Source organism: Myotis lucifugus, unplaced genomic scaffold, assembly GCF_000147115.1.
Source record: "Myotis lucifugus unplaced genomic scaffold, Myoluc2.0 scaffold_502, whole genome shotgun sequence".
Taxonomy (NCBI): Eukaryota; Metazoa; Chordata; class Mammalia; order Chiroptera; family Vespertilionidae; genus Myotis; species Myotis lucifugus.
In genome coordinates, this window is record NW_005871550.1 from 368,200 (window position 1) to 375,604 (window position 7,405).

General features: G+C 46.1%; 1 long non-coding RNA gene across 1 annotated transcript; it reads right to left on the minus strand.

The window, feature by feature from the left end:
* Window positions 1-40: 40 nt before the first annotated feature.
* On the minus strand, window positions 41-6,143 carry LOC111823464. Its single transcript, XR_002826491.1, has 3 exons — window positions 5,651-6,143; window positions 2,557-2,970; window positions 41-2,383 (listed from the first exon to the last, which is right to left on the minus strand). It is a non-coding gene; the product is annotated as an uncharacterized LOC111823464 (long non-coding RNA).
* Window positions 6,144-7,405: the final 1,262 nt, after the last annotated feature.

Genomic DNA, 7,405 nt, shown 5'->3' on the forward strand with positions numbered 1-7,405 from the left:
GCCATCATTTTAGTGTAAATGGATTTTAAAAAGCAGCAAAGGGATATATTTTCATTTGGAGTTAAGGCATCCATTTTTTATTTGAGTTTGAGTCTGTTGTAGAAGAGACGGCAGAAAAAAATGGCTTCGAGGTTAATATAGCTAATGATTATGATGGAGGTCCCAGGAGCAGCCGATATTTCACTTGCAGCCACTTCTATCCTGGCTTCGCTGCCTGCAGTACTTTTTTTTTTTTTCCACAGCCACCTCCATTAACACCCACCGCCTATGATGGAACCATTATGATAATATCTCTGCTGTCGGAAGCCACGATTGGTCTTGACACATTATCACCCCAAGAGCTCAGCCACATCGCACTAAGTCCTATTTATAATAACCCTTGGCAGGAGCCACCAAAATAAAACCTGGGATGTACTCGTGGGCCACCTTTCATCTGAGGAAATCAGAAAGCTTTACACGCTTAATTAAGCGTCAGCATCTATCTGACTGATGAGCTGTGTGGAGCCTCGAGAAGCTGAGGAAGAGCAGCATTGCTAATTGCACACTGGAGAAGGCTCTGGGCGGATGAACAAAGAAATCAACAAAGCCAAGGCGAGGCGCCTCCTTCAGTGCGGAAGGCTTGCTGAGTGAATTTTTTCAGGATGGGCTGAAAGAGTCTTAAGTGAGTGATGAAGGGGCCATGGAGAGTCTCTGATGTGGCGTTTAATCTAGGCAGGGGACCCGAGATGTATTTCTTTTATGAAAGGAGATTAAGCTAATCCAACACATCCAAGCGTTGGTTTTTTGTTTTTTGTTTTTTAAGGAAAAGGAAATTGAGCTCCTGAAAGATCTGGCACACTGTTCCCACTGCTCACCTGAATGTCCTCCCCACCCAGTCCGTGACCTGCAAACCCCATTTGCACTTCAAGACTCAATATCTGTCCCCTTGGTGAAGCCTTCCTGGATGTCCTTAGCATGGACTGCTCCCTCCTCTGTGCCCTCGTCTGCTTTATAGTCCTAATTAATAATATTTATTGAGCACTTACTAAGTGGTTAATGACCATTTCATCCACACAGTAATATTATGGAGCAGGTACACTTATCATCTCCATTTTTCAGCTGAGTTAACCGGGCCAGAGAGGTGCAGGGGCTTTCGCAGGAAAGCACAGTAAGTGCGAGACTCAGCCTGGCTAAGACACATGTTCCAAAAAGACTCGCCACACTGCCTCCCCAGCAGCACCGTTGCGATGGAAGAGGTCTGGTTACATTTGTGTCCCTCTCTGGTTGGTGAGCTCTGATGTGAGAGGTATATCATTTAGCAATCTGGTGGCTGCAAACAACAGACTCCCCAACGCAGAGTGGGTTAAACCACAGCAGAAGTCCAGAGAAGGGCAGCTCCAGAGTTCATTAATTCGGGGGCTTGGTCACATCACAAGGACCCAGGCTCCTTCCATCTTTCTGCTCTGCCACCCTCAATGCGTGCACATAGCTCCCCTTGCACTCTCGAAATAACTGCCCCAATTCCAGGCCTCAAATCTGACCTGAACCATGGGGAAAAGATGCCATATCTTTATCTGTGGCTTTTGGTCATAGCACAGACATCTTTTCCAGAAACCTCCCTGTGGACTTTCCTTCAGGACTCACCGGCCAGAAAGGTGCCACATGCCTATGGTTAGGCCTACACCAAACACTGGTGTGGGAACTGAAAGCACCATCACTGGTTTAACCCAATCAGGATTCAGCCTCCCCTCCAACACCAGGCACCAGGGAGAGGTGTGGACACCTGCCAAGGAGAAGGGAAGGTGAGGAGACAGCCAACACTCACTGATGCTGGCTTAGGACAAGAGCAAATCTGATGCCCTGTTACATATTGCCCGGTTCTTTGGCCTTTAGCAATAAAGGGCAGTTGAACTAAATTATAGTACAGAAAGGAACTCATGTCCTCAAACGCCCAGTCCAGAATTTTCACCATCATCCTCTATGATGACATGTGACTGAGATATGTGTCCGCAACTGCTCTAAAATTTACTAAATTAATTCACCAATGCTCTAACCTTTAGATTCTGGCCTCCAACATATTCTAATCTCCAGGCTGCAGGAACCTTTTTCAAAAGCAGGTCAAAGAGAGAGCGACATGGAATAAAGCGAAGCATAAAAATGTTAGTCGCATCATAAATTAAGGGTTCGTGTCAACCTTGACATTCTTTCCAGAACACAGTGTATAAAGTGGCACTTATTCAGGCAGACAGGTTAATTACAAAGACTATTACATCTCCTGACCTCCTTCTAGCTATCCAGCAGGAGTTACCTGGAACCAGGTGTGCCGACACCTGCCTCTGCTAGCCAGGTATGTGAGGATAAGATCATTTTAAGCAACTCCTGGAAGAGCCAGATCTATCTTGTCCTAAATAGAGAAATACCAAGAAAAAAGAAAATTATCTCCAAGCAGAAAAATAATGTGCCCTAGCAAGGAGAAAGAATGAAGAAGAGGGAGACACAAATAATGAAATTGATCCAGAGAGGTTAGAAAGCTACCCAAGGTCATACAGCTAGTGATGGCTGAAGCAGGAATCATACCCAGTTTCAAGGAATACTGTAGTCCTCTCTTTGACATGGTCTTTCTCTCTCTTCCTTCTTGTAGAAGCATCTAGAAGGGTATGTTCAGAAGCCTCTATCTTTGGGGGGAGGGTCCTATAACTCAGAAGACCAGGAAAAGGCTGGGATTGCAGGCAGCAGAGTAGTGAGAGGAAGCCAGCACCTTGAGGCTGGTTTGGAGGCTCTCTAGTCTTTCAAGAAGAGCTGCACCGGGAACACTGATAGGGTCCAGCTGGCCCGGTTCCATGGGGAAGGCAAATAGCAACATTTTCAGGGAATATGCCCATTTGGGGCATAAAGAGGGTGCACTGAGCAGGAACACCACTTGATTAGGTCCCTCAAGACCCAAGTGATGCTTGCTGGAGGACAGCAACAGGAAAAGGAAGAGGCCTCCATCTGGACAAAGAAACAGGGACACAGGAAGAAAAGGGAATAACAAAATGATAATAGTAAACTCTTAATCTTTTAAGCACTTGATAGGGACAAATTTAATCATTACAATAAGCTATAGAGCTTGTTACTATTAATTACTATTAATTATCAGCTGTTATAAAATTGTTATAATTAGTATTGGTAATACCAATAATATTATTATTACTGCACGTTACAGATGAGTACACTGAGGCCCAGAGAGGGCAAGTAACTTACTCAAGATCACACAACTGGTTAGTTTGAAACCCAATCTGGCTTCAGAGTTCATGCTCTTAACCATTTCACTTAGTAGCAACCCCAGAGAACATTTCCAAGCAAAATTTAATCTGAGTTGAGTCCACTTTGATTTAATGCAATAATTTTTACATTTGACATTTTCCTTTCAGTTTACAATTTGCAGCATGTTTTGCCTCCATTCTTCTGAATCTGTGCCCTGCCATTTACTTGGCTTCAGGTCCATTACTAGCTAAGCTTCAGTCTTCCCACCTGTAAAGTGGGGACAATAGTACCTGTTAGGAGGGTTTAAGCCCTAGGCCAAGCCCATCATAAGCCCGATACGTGTTTGCAGCTAATGTTGTTGTGATGATTCGTATCTCACTAGAACTTCATAACAACAGCATGAGGTAAGGAAGCTTTTCTATCCTCATTTCTCAGGTGCGGAAACTAGCACTCATAGAAGGGAAATAACTAGCCAGAAAGGAAATAGCCAGAAAGTGGAAACACCAGACTTGGAAAATGGTCCAACTCCAAGCTGCTGCCCTGCTCCCAACCCTCAACTCCACCTCCTCTCTCTTCCCCAGGAGGCACTGTTATAGGAACCAGATCATTCTTCAAACAGGACTGTGGGAGTTTGAGGCCATTGGAAGTCGAGGCTCAGAGAGAAGCTCTGAGGAATTATATTAAGAAAGTTTTCAAGGTACCGATGTCATGACGGATGAGCAGCACCTTCCCTCATCCCCCAGCAACTGCCGAGGGGGAGATGGGACCAAGGTTACACACTGTGATGAGCTGGGCTGTCCCCAGGAGCCACAGTGGCTTGGCCATGGGTGTGTGGTGGGGTGTCCTCAGGCCGGGAAGTGAAGGAAAACAAAAGTGTTTTCCTCCAACTCTGTCTAAAATAGTGATTTTCAATCTTTATCATCTCAGGGCACACATAAACTAATTACTAAAATTCTGCAGCACACCAAAAAATATATTGTATGTTTTGCCGATCTGACAAAAATATAGGTATAATTTTGATTCATTCACACAGGACAGCTATTGTTGTGTTGGCTATGGACAATCTAAGGGAAAAGAGATCAGTGCCCCTGACCAAATAGTCTGGTATTGCATAGTTGTTTTTGTGTCTGTTTTTTTCTCCAATTCAATGCTTTTGTTTAGTGCAGGATTTATCAGAGCCTTTATTATAAAAATGCACACTCTGAATCTTCATTGGGGCAGGATAACACATGAGCATTTAAATTGTTTTTTTTAATTCTTGAGGTGCACCAGCTGAAAATCACTGATCTAAAATAATCAAATGCCACCTTAAAACTGCATTCCTCGGGTTTGTTTTTGGTTTTGATTTATTCCTTTGGTTTTCTGTAATTCTGCATGTTAATGAACTTGATCAAGTTCCTGTTAGTGTATCCTGTTCTGATACACCGTGCATTCAGGCCTGGCAAAGGATGTATGATCAAGTCAACCTGTCTTTCGAGCAGTGAGATCTTAGCCAACTTCGTTAAGACTCCATTTCTTCATCAGTACCAGTCATGTGAATGGAAGGTTCTGGTAGCTGGGATATCCAGGTCTGAGACCAGCCTTCCCAGACTGAAAAGCATATACTTCCTCCTACATTAAGCAGAGGCTTCGTTGATATTTTTTTCCCTCTTAGAATAAATGAAAGTTATTTTGTATCCTTTTGTAGTAAGATATTTTAAAAAAAGATTTAATGAATACTACTTGCAGACCTTCGTCTCATTAACATTCCAATTACTTATTTAGCAAATTGTTAATGAATACCATTAAGTGCCAGGCATTGTGTCAGGAAGCTATAAAACAACAGACAAGACAGACTCCTCATGGAGTTTACAGGGAACTATCCCTTTGATTATGTATGGCCTTTGTTAACAGCTAAAAAGACAGAGACACCAACTACTTTGAATTCCCCCACAGAACCTAGCGCTTGGTGTAAGCCATGGTAGCCACACAATATTCTCAGAATTTAACTTAATTAATTGTTCGTTTAAAATGTATGCACTTTTCTCTAATTAGATGATATTCTACTTCTGCCCACAAGGTGGAGATCTTGCTTACAGTTTACCCAAGCTGAAAGCAAAGCATTCAAAAAAAAAAATTCTCAGTGAAAGCTAATCAAAAAGTCAAAAAATTGCAATTGAACTCATTGAGCCTCTCTTCAGTGTAATATGTCAGGTGTTAAGAGAAATAGAAAGTTGATAAGACATAGTCCCTGCCCTGTAGGGAAAGTTAGGGGTAGGGAGCTTGCACAGAGCAGGAAGACAGTACTCCTCAATGAATTCATATGTTTTGATGTGTCCACATGGGAGCAGCAGTAATCTCATCACCAGATAAGATCTATGAAAAGGCAGCGATATAGCCACTATGTGGTGCAGAACAGACGCAACAAAGATCAATATGGAAACACCTGAGAATATAGTGGGTCAGTGCTAGAAGGACCTTGGTGTGGTCGGATGCCGCTGCTCAGCCACAAAATCAGGGTGTCTTCCCAGAGCATTATTCATTCTTTGGTGAATAAAATACACTCAGTGTCAGCTGATGACCTAATAGAGTGGAAATCCCCACGTGCAGTTGATGGGGATAAAAAGAGAGAAAAGAAACACGGTACGGAAACAAATTTAAAACTGCTTTCAGAAGGTGGACTCCATCCCCACCAGCAATCATGTGCCTTGCCTGGGAATTGGGGTTTGGATCTGGGACACACACTGGTACAGAGAGGGAAGAAATAACCCCTATTCTTATCTAAGAGTTTTCCTGGTGGATTGAACTCAAAGGTGTCTGGAAGACAATGTGATCTGTTGTCTTGTTTTCTTAGGTTTTGCTCCTCCATTCCCTCCTCCAACCATTTTTTTCACCCTTAAACCGTTATACCATTAAGTAAAATGCAATATGGGGATTTTCTTTGTTGAATTGAAAACCACATTTGGGGAATAAAGTGATTGGGTAAATGTGTGAGAGAGAGAGAGAGAGAGAGAGAGAGAGAGAGAGAGAATGAATTACCAACTTGACACAAATATGGAACTTGTTTGATGGAGGGAAAATCAAGCGCATGCTGCCAGGAGACCCGAGCTAAAATTTTAGTTTCTCCACTTGCTAACTGTGAGATCTTGAGCAACCGCCAGCTCTGCTTTGTGCGTATTTTCTCATAGAATAGTATCATTTCCTTAGAGAAATCGTCCTGGACACCCCCTCCGCCCTCACCCCCAACACTAGGTCTAATCCTGGGCCATCATGCTCTCATAGCCCCACCTAGACTGTAATATAAGCTCCATGAGCCCAGCGACCCGGATCTGTGGATTTTACTGAGGCCAGAACCGAGGGCAGACACCGTGGAATGGGTGAGGGAATGCATGGAGCTGACCTAGATGCTCCACTGGCACAAGAAAGGCAGAGCGACCAACCTCAAAGCACAGTGACCGGTGGAGGTGAGCGCGCTCGGGCAAGTGGGTGTCGGTTCCAAGCTGTTGGCTATAAATGGTTCCTCTACCCTCTGGAGTCACAGCCTCTGTGGCTCAGAGAAATTCCCAGAGATTTACATAAGGCTGAGTGAATCACACCGCCGGTAACGGAGAAGGCAAAGGGACCCGCCCTGATCCGGCTCAGGCTGCGCCTGGGCGCAGCGGGGGTTAGTCCGAAGTTTGGAGGAGGCCAGGCCCTGCCCAAGCCAAGAGACCCCGCGACCACTCCAACCCCCGCCAGGGCCCGGGCGCGTCCCTCGCAACCGGCCGGACTCCAGCTCAGCGCCGCCCCCTCCGACGCCCCCGCGCGGGCTCCGCTCGCCCGGCCTCCTCCCCGCCCCTCGGTCCCCAACCCAGTGTGGGGCTGCCTCTCCGAAGCAGCCATTGCCGCTTTAAGGCGAAGAGGAGGAGAAGGAGAAGGGGGCGGAGGAGTGGGGGGCGGGAGCGGCGGAGGGGGAGGGGGATCCCCCTCGCGCCCACGTGGTCCGGACGCCTGTGAATCGCGCTCCGCCGGAGGGTCTCACAGCGAAATACAAAAGCAGCTGGGAAGCGGCGGCGCCGCGAGTTCCCAGCGCCGGGGAGACTCCGCACCGCCTTCGCGACCGCGATGGGGCCGAAGCTCCGGAGCCCGGGAGCCGACCGGCAGTCGGGTCCGACCTCGCTGCCGGGACTCCGGGCGTCTGGGCTCGTCTTGAAGCGGCGGG